This window comes from Zootoca vivipara, chromosome 16 (genome assembly GCF_963506605.1).
Source record: "Zootoca vivipara chromosome 16, rZooViv1.1, whole genome shotgun sequence".
Lineage (NCBI taxonomy): Eukaryota > Metazoa > Chordata > Lepidosauria > Squamata > Lacertidae > Zootoca > Zootoca vivipara.
The window spans coordinates 24,040,886-24,051,086 of NC_083291.1; positions in this window are offsets into that span (position 1 = coordinate 24,040,886).

Here is a 10,201-nt window from a genome sequence, read left to right on the forward strand (position 1 = left end):
TCAGGCAGTTTTTTTCAGTGAACCTGTTTACTGAGCATTCATTCTGAGTTGTCTGTTGGGAGGTTATATGATATCACATCAAAGAATTGTTATCCAGTATTTTCCAGTGCATTTCCTCATTCTTACCACTAAGAGAACTTTCCTTTCCTTTTTGAACTGGTTTTGTGCAAGGGTGCCATGCAGTTGAATTCCACCTGTAGTATAGCAATAGTCTAGTAGTGTTTCTGTTTCTATTTAATAAGATTATATTTTACCTATACTCTGATTGAAATTGTTTTATTTTGGGGGGTTTGTTTTGCCTCTTACATTAACTTTTTTTAATTCCAGAAAAGGGTCCTCATATCACTCAGAAAAATAAATGTTTTCAATCTGTTTGACAGATCAGATCTGCAAAGAAACTTAAGAATAAGCAGGAACAAGTAGAGTTCGAAGCTGGCTTGCTACTAACCTGTTTACAGTGCTGTTTGCCATTGCTCTCAGTCTCTTACTTTGTGGCAGCTTATAAAGAAAGGGAAATCTTTCTCATTTCTGCCAAAGCTAAGGCTGGGGGGAAAACATCCCACTTTGGTATTTGCAGTACAGTTATGACAAATGCATGGCCTGTGTTCTGAGTGTTAAGGGAAATGTAAAAACATGTCTAGTTGTTGTGAATGCTCACATGGTGATTTGTTGGTTTGATTCTTCAGGTCGTGATTTGGCAAGCACAACCCTCCCTGGATACCCTCCGCACGTCCCCCCTGCTGGACAGGGCAGCTACTCTGCTCCAACGCTGACAGGGATGGTGCCTGGTGAGTTTCCATTTAAAAAAAGAAAGGAAAGAAAGAAACAGCCTTTTAGCAGCAAAGCCAAGTGCTGCCTTTGTGCTCTGCTTTCATACCATTGGCAGGCATAGTAATGGCACTGAATGAAAGAGGAGATGTAAAACAGGCAAATTGAACTACTGCCTTTCTCACAGTCTTTTAATTTCACTATACTGCTGTTCTATAGCTCAAGTAAACTGAGTTCAAGCTGGTTTAGGTCTACTTGAAGTTAGAGGGAGGCTTAAATCCATATGATCTGGGTTACATAGGACTGTGGACTGGAAAATGAGAATTTATTCAGTCAAAACATGTAGGAAAAGAAGTGTCTAGCCTTTCTGCATGGCTGTTGGATACACATGATAAAATGCACATAAGGTTAATCTCAGAGTTACCTCACTTCTCTGAATTTTTGTCATGTGAATCATTTTAATTAACTTTGCTATAAGCATTTCTTGCAATTGTGCCAGAGGAATCTCATACTTTGAAATTATACTGCTTAATATGGGTGCCTGCAAATGATCTCTTCCAAGGCTTTTTCACACATGAGATCTTAGCCATTAATGTCTCCAGTGAATCACCTAATGTTCCCTTATGTTCACCTTTGGTCTTATAGCTGCTTTAAAAGAAGCCAACCATTTCCTGGGCTGTTATTTGATGTAAGAACATCTCAAGCTTGGGTATGATAATTGAATGTGCCCTCTGCCAGGAGCAGGGCTTTCAAATTTTTCTGACAGTGGGGAAGAGTTGAAAAAGTTTTACTCAGTACTGTATTTTGTATCATCAGACTTTAATAATGCATGCATACTGGGCAATATTTAGTAACATTAGGAACTGGTGAATTATTGCCCCATGTTTAGAACTGTAGTGAAGTGGTAGAAATATTAAATTTAAGAAAACTGTTACTGTTTACAGAAAGGGACTGGTGGAATTTCACATACATTTAGAAATGATACTTCTCTTCCCAAACACTGGAAAGCCACATTTTCAATTCACTGCGAAGAAGATTCAGGAATGTTCCATCCTTGACAACTGCACTCTGCTTCCTCTGGTCATTCAGGCAGTCAAAGTTTATTGGTCCAAACACAAGTAATATAAGCAATATTATCCACTCTTCTCCTCATTGCCATCAATTTTTTGTTCAGTGAATCTATGATGGATTAAATAATTGAGCCCCCCTCCCCATTCATTGTTACCAACATAAATCAACCTCTCTATACTTCCCTAGCTCAAATTAAAAATGTAATCTGAAAATCCCAAAGATCTTCTCTGCTATAGTGCTACTTCACACATGTACCTGGCTTTAGGGATGAATGAATCTGTCATGTTCAGGATCTCCTAGTTTCTCATTTTTCCCATCTTAAATCCCATTCCCACATTCCTGCATCAGCTTCCATTATTTTAAAAAAAGTTTTCAAGAGCATTTGTAAGCATTTTAATGTACATTATCCTAATTTTTTGCTAGCAATTCCCCTAAATTGCATTTTGTATACTATTTGCACAAGCGTATAAAATATATTTTTCTACACGTTATTTGCTTGGTGAACTGCATTGCAAAATTTGGAGTGCAGATATTAAAGGATCGCCAAATTTTGGGTTGTGTGTGGTTTGAAAATAAATTAGGGAGCCACATTAAAATGTGAATGTAACTGAATCCCCACTGCCCGGCCGGTTACCTAGCTTATGCAAACTGAATGTTGTACCGGCTTCCTGAAATCCTCCTTCACACTCTCAGAATGGGCATATTTTCTTACAGTCATTACACACAACATGGACTAATTGGAGAGTATGGTAATAATTCAGGCTGGTCCTTTAGACAAATGTTCTGCATACTGGGCAGTCTCTCTCCCCCCCCCTTTCTTTTACTAACAGTCTGTTCCTCTGCCACATTGCAAGCTCCCTTTAAAACTTCTGTTTTAAAAATGGTTGGCCCATCCCTCATGATGAGTTGCTATTAAAATGTTAAAAACCAAAGCAAGTATTTGGTGTCAAGTCACATGAAGTAGTACTTTTGGAGTATGGAGTACTCCTGTTTAAGTATGGAGTTCTCCTGTTTAAGATTTCAGCCAGCCAGCCAAGCAATTTCTTAAGATATTCCATTTTATTCCATTTATGTCCAACAACAGACAGTCACAGTTCTGTATGTAATGGGCATATTCAGCCCTCATTGGATTGTTTTTGCTCGCCCCCCCCCCCCTATACTCATATATTGGTAAAAGTGCATTGGGGGCAAAAGTACTGTCATAAAGGTTGTGTATACTGTATATATGTTACACAAGTGTTACACAAATATGATTCTTCCCCTGTGATCTGTTCTAGGGGTTGTCCTGACGCTCCCCCAGGGTTGGACCTTTAGAGGCCCTAAGTACTTAAAATTGTATCAAACACAGCACAAAGTAACCGTCCTGTCAGTGCAAAGTTTACAATTGTGCAACACTACTTCCCCTCCTCACCTCCACCCCCTAAATCTGTTCTGGGTTTTCCCCAACCCTCTAGAGCAGATTTGGGGAGAGGGAAAGGGTGTATGTGGAGGTGGGAGGAGGGGAGGAGCCCTATTGCATAAGCATAAATCATTGCATTAATGGGACAGTTGCTTAGTCTCATGCTCTACTGACTGAGCTAGCCGGGTGATGCGACAGTTGCTTAGTGCTACATTGAATAGAAAACTATGTTTCTAACAAAGTATACCTACAGAGATAAAGCTCCATGTTTTCTTTTAATAGCAACATTCTGCTCTACAAAAGTGAAAGTTATCTGCTGGTTTTAAAAAGTCTTCTTGCTAATTTAAACTAGATTTTGCTAACTAGCATCCAAAATAACTTTTTGATAATGTCTTGTCACTTATCATTTGGAGGGGCAGTTTCAGAAGCCTCTTATGAATGCATGCAGTCTTTTATGATTTGGCTCTGAAACAGCCGGCAGATCAGCTTTATTACACACACATCAGTGTTTGTTCTCTAATATGACTGAATTATTTTGTCCTGACATTTATACAAGGAGGATTCATTTCACCAGTTCTCAGAAACTCACTTCTAGACGTACTGATCTCCTGTAATTTTCAGAGCATATACAAAAAGTGGAGACAATAAATCATTTAATAATTAGTCATGAATTATGCCAATGACTAACTAACATGGGGTACAAGATACAAAGCGCATAAGGGAGTTTTTGTTTCATGTTTTTTGACATTGCTATATAGTTTGATCCACAAGTGCTACACTAGGGGTGGCCAACTCCCAAGAGACTGCGATCTACTCCCAGAGTTAAGAGCTGGCAGTGATCTATCCCCTTTTTTGGGGTTCAGGTCAAAGTTGCTGAGCTTTTCTTTAGGAAGGAAAGCCCTGTTTTTTGGGGGGCGGGGTGGTTCAGGTCAAAGATGTTGAGCTTTTTTGGGGGGAGCCAAAGTTGTTGATCTTCTTTGGGGGGGGGAAGCAAGTGATCTACCACAGACGTCCGGTGATCTACTGGTACGTCATGATCTACCTGTTGGAAATGCCTGTGCTACACTATAGTCTTTTAATTTCGATACTATTTGCCAAAGAATGCACATTGCATGTGCCAAGTAATTTGGAAGCAGAATTTGTGATAGGCAGGTCAGAACTGGGAGGCAGCTGATTTGGATCTAGGTGTCCCTATAGCTAGCAGATGAAAGGCTAGACCAGGAAAGCACCTAACAGATTTCCCCTCAGGAATGCCTGTACAAGTAGCCATCACACTCACCAGTGGAGTGGGGGAGGACTAGGGACCAAGCCCCCCCCAATTTTCAATGAAGGGGCTGCCCCCCCAAGTTCCATGGTGGCTGTGCACCCCAGGCCCCCTCAAGCATGGGGGCAAGGGGGCACACCTGATCACATTGAGCAGGTGCATAGTATCAATCACTTACGGCATCATCATGGACAATAGGGAGTTAATTTAAGCCAGTTTGGATGGTTTCTCACCTCATATGATCACCACATAAATATTTTTGCTCATGACAATGGTACATATGGCAAGGATAATGTTTAAAAGTTTGTTGTGTGCACAGTCCCTTTTTTGTGTAATAACCACATGCCACTACTGCATGCTTCTGGTAGCAGTGGTAAAGGACTCCTGGATGGTTAAGCCCAGTCAAATTCAACTATGGGGTATGGCACTCATCTTCGCTTTCAGGTCAAGGAAGCCGTTGTTTGTCCACAGACAGCTTTTCTGGGTCATGCGGCCAGGATGATTACGCTGCTTCTGGTGCATGGAACACCAGAGCTCACAGAAACAGCATTTACCTTCCCGTCACAGCAGTACCTATTTATCTACTTGCACTGGTATGCTTTCGAACTGCTAGGTAACAGTAGTGCTGGTATGCAGCTATTACTCATGTGAAGAACTGCACCATATATGGTTCTTTCAGGTGTTGCTCTCCTGAGTGTTGGCATGAGTAAGGCAGTTTCCATTCCTGCAGTCTTCCCATGGGAGAGCAATGTCTAAATTGGCCTTCTGTGGCATATAATTGGGAAATAATATGAAATGTGGAGCATGATCCAATAAGCAGAGAGGTTAGTATGATATACATAAATACTGCATGAACCTGAATTTGTAGATGGCATCTCAATGGTTACACAGCCCACAGTTCCCAGGCTGGATGTAGATTATCTCATTTAACGTGTCATTATATGTGCTTCTCAATGTTCATGCACTTGTGGATATTGTACTATTATTCTCCCATGTATTAGATTCTCACAAATGATTGGTGGTGTAGACCTATGGTAGATGGTTACAAACATGCTTTTTGTTTTGGTCTGCTCATTTACTTATTGGGATTTAGAACCAGTTATAACATGACAGCATTTCCAGTTGTTGTTTTTGCACTTGAGTAGCTAAGATGCAATGCATGTATTACTGCTTTGTGGTGTGGTTGTTGTTGCAAAAATGTTTCCCATGATGAGATCTCATGGTAAATCACTAGGAGTCCTTTAGGGGAAGGAGCATAGCTCAGTGGTGGAGCAAATATATGTTTTGCATGCAGAAAGTCCCTGATTCCATCCCTGGCATCCTGCCTGAAACCCTGGAGAGGTACTGCTAGTCAGGGTAGATAGTTCTGAGCTAGATGCACCAATGGGTTTGACTCACTATTAGGCAGCTTCCTCTATTCCTACACACTTTGAGATTTTTAAGGAAAAGGGAGATGTAAGTATTATAGATGGAGCTTTTGGATTCTGGAAAGACAAGCAGAGCTATTAAATGTTTGGTTTCTTTTTTCTTTTCTTTTTTACCAGACTTTGGCAGCAAAGTAACAGGGGATGGCTGTCATGCTTTGCTTGTGAGCTTTCTGAGGCCATCTTGCAAGAGACTGTAGGCGACAGGTGGACTCTTTGGTTTGATTCAGCATATTCTTGTTAGTCATTTGTAAGAATATTTATCATGTGTTCTGCACTTCCACTGGAGCCACATTGTGATGCAGGCACACAATGTGATTAGTGCTTGTTTGAGAGTGTGGGGCATGTGGAGGTGAACAGTGTTGCAGCAGCAACCACTTTGCAGAAATAACATGAAAACCGTGTTTAAGGCTGGTTGACCCTTAATGGCAGTGACACTTTCACACAGCTTCTTCCTATGCCTTTCCCATAACATGATCAAGAAGAACAAAAAGGGTCGGGATCAATAATGTCATTTGGTTCCATACAAACATTCATTGGCTATGTAGAAGAAGAAGAAGAGTTTGAACTTGATATCCCACATTTCACTCCTCTTCATAGAGTTGGAAGAGACCACAAGGGCCATCCAGTCCAACCCCCTGCCAAGCAGGGAACACCATCAAAGCATTCCTGACAGATGGCTGTCAAGCCTCTGCTTAAAGACCTCCAAAGAAGGAGACTCCACCACACTCCTTGGCAGCAAATTCCACTGTCAAACAGCTCTTACTGTCAGGAAGTTCTTCCTAATGTTTAGGTGGAATCTTCTTTCTTGTAATTTCAATCCATTGCTCCATGTCCGCTTCTCTGGAGCAACAGAAAACAACCTTTCTACCTCCTCTATATGGCATCCTTTAATATATTTGAACATGGCTATCATATCACCCCTTAATCTTCTCTTCTCCAGGCTAAACATGCCCAGCTCCCTAAGCCGTTTACTAGCTTCTTTACAAGAATACCATGGGGCACCTTGTCAAAGGCCTTGCTGAAATCAAGATATGCTACATCCACAGCGTTCCCTTCATCTACCAGGCTTGTGACTCTGTCAAAAAATGAGATCAGATTAGTCTGACATGACCTATTTTTAAGAAACCCATGCTGACTTTTAGTGATCACAGAGTTCCTTTCTAGGTGCTCACAGACCGTTTGCTTAATGATCTGCTCTAGAATCTTTCCTGGTATTGATGTCAGGCTGACTGGGCGGTAATTGTTTGGGTCTTCTCTTTCCCCCTTTTTGAATATAGGGACAACATTTGCCCTCCTCCAGTCTGCTGGGACTTCGCCTGTTCTCCAGGAATTCTCAAAGATAACTGTCAGTGGTTCTGAAATCACCTCTGCCAGTTCTTTTAATACTCTTGGATGTAGTTCATCTGTAGACTTGAATACATCTAAACTAGCCAAGTATTCTTGTACTACCTCCTTACTTGTTCTGGGCTGTGTTTCTCCTGCTGAATCATCTGCTCCATATTCTTCAGGTCGGGCATTGTTTTCTTTTTTGGAGAAGACTGAGGCAAAGAAGGCATTGAGGAGTTCTGCCCTTTCTCTGTCCCCTGTTTGCAATTCACCATCTTCTCCTCTAAGTGACCCCACTGTTTCCTTGTTCTTCCTTTTGCTACGGACATACCCATAAAAGCCCTTTTTGTTGCTTTTAACCTCTCTAGCAAGCCTGAGTTCATTCTGTGCTTTAGTTTTTCTGACTTTGTCTCTACACGTGCTGGCTATGTTTGAATTCCTCTCTGGTGGATTTCCCCCTTTTTCCATTTTTTGTACATATCCCTTTTAAATCTTATGGACCCAGGTGGCGCTGTGGTTAAACCACTGAGCCTAGGGCTTGCTGATCAGAAGGTCGGCGGTTCGAATCCCTGTGACGGGGTGAGCTCCCGTTGCTTGGTCCCAGCTCCTGCCAACCTAGCAGTTCGAAAGCACATCAAAATGCAAGTAGATAAATAGGAACCGCTACAGAGGGAAGGTAAACGGCATTTCCATGTGCTGCTCTGGTTTGCCAGAAACGGCTTTGTCATGCTGGCCACATGACCTGGAAGCTATACGCCGGCTCCGTCGGCCAATAATGCGAGATGAGCGCGCAACCCCAGAGTCAGTCACGACTGGACCTAATGGTCAGGCGTCCCTTACCTTTTAAATCTTAACTCAGTTAAAAGTTATTTAGATAGCAACCCTGGCTATTTTAGGCACCTTCCATGTTTCTGTCTCATTGGTATTTCCTGAAGTTGTGCTTTTAATATCACCCTTTTAACAAACTCCCAACCATCATGAACACCCTTCCCTTTTAGTATTGCTGTCCATGGGATTTCATGCATTTCCCTAGGTTTTCTGAAGTCGGCTTTCTTAAAGTCTAGAATTTGAGTCTTAGTATGCTTGGTTGCTCCTTTCCGCTCTATAATAAACTCCAGAAGAGCATGATCACTCCCACCTAGTGATCCTGCCACTTCTACCCCACTAACCAGGTTATCACTATTGGTTAGGACCAGATCTAAAATGGCTGAACATTTAAAGACTCTTAAGGAGTCTCAAAGCGGCTCACAAACTCATTTCCCTTTCTTCCCCACAAGAAACACTGTGAAGTGAGTGAGGCCGAGAGACTTCAGAGAAGTGTGAGTAGCCCAAGGTCACCCAGCAGCTGCATGTGGAGGAGCGGGGAAGCGAACCTGGTTCACCAGATTACGAGTCCACCGCTCTTAACCACATCATGCCAGCATGTACATATGGGGGGAGGGGATATGACATTTGCACATAATTGCACCCACATAATTCCTTCATAAACACTTTACTGGCAGCACATCATGGGAAGAAGCTACTAAGTGTGACCTACAGTATGTCCTTTTGGCTCCAAATTTGAATTGTTCCTTTGTTGTCTTCATACAGGGCCAGCTCTAGGCCCAGGTCTGATGGCGTGGGGCACCAGGGGCGCCGCTGCGCCCACTGCGCCCGCTGCGAGGCGTGGCGGAGGCCGCCCCAGACGCGCCTCTCAGCTGTTCAGCAGCTTCAGGCCGCTCTCCGGAGGTGCGCGGGCCTGGGGCTGCCTCCGCCACGCGCAGGGGCGTTGCAACAGGGGACGGGCAGCGCCCCCTGGCCCAGGGCCGGCCCTATGTCCAGGCTGGGTTGCGCAGGGTTCTGGCTCTCCAGGCGGCAGCCACGCTGCACCCACCCGCCGCGCTGGGAAACAGGGCGGGGGCGCTGGAGGGATCCGTCACGCCACTGTGCCAGGTATGCTTAAGACGGCCCTGTCTTCATACAGCGATTAGTTTGTGCACTGGACAGACTGTATACAGATCCAACAAGTTGTTTTGTCCATTCTTGCTTTGTTTCTGCAGCATGCTATATCTTGGGAGATATGGATTTATTTGTGTGATGTCATTGGTTGGATTAATGTGTAGTGTTATGTCTTAATTTGTTGGGGATTCTTTCATAAAGCAAGAGGGTAGCTCTAATGTTTCGTTTCTTCAGATCATTTCCAGTTTTTGTATTCTATCATCTGATTCCTATTTTGACACCGAAACTGTCAAACCATTTCATGGATGGATATGTAAAAGCGTGAGTTCTATTACAGGTTAACAAGGTTTGAGGATGCATTTTTTATGGAATCACTGAATATGTCCCACAGAAATGTTCCACATTTAGTATGCTTTTTGTCTTTTACTGTGAACACAGAAGGCAAGAATGGTCAAAGAGATTAATTCAATGAACCATAAAGAACAAAGCAATATATTTGCCTCTGCACATCAGTTATGCTAGTAGTTCAATCAGAATACATAGATGGGATAAGCTGCCTTTAAAACAGAAGATACTGTGTAGAAGGAGGATCCAATGTTACAGACTATTACCATACAGTAAAGCAGTTTTGGCTAACCTGTGGCTCTCCAGATGTTGTAGGACCACAGCTCTCATCATCTCTGACCACTGGCCATGCTGAGGTTGATCTGGATTGGAATCCAACCACTGAACTAAACCATAGATTTTCAGAGGAAATCTAGTGTTCCCTGAAAGCTTGTCAAGGGTTCAAAAGTGAGAAGACCAGGGATGGCAGACAGTTTGTCCACCATTGTCAATCTTCCCTTACAATGCACTGTAAAAAGCGGTTGGTGGAAACAAGTCAAAGTAAATGCAGCTAAGAACATTAGAAGAGTGGGCTGGATCAGCCCAATGGCCTATCCAGCCCCAGTGGCCAACCAGATGCCTGTGGGAAGGAAGGAAGCTGAACATGAGCACATGTGGTTTCCA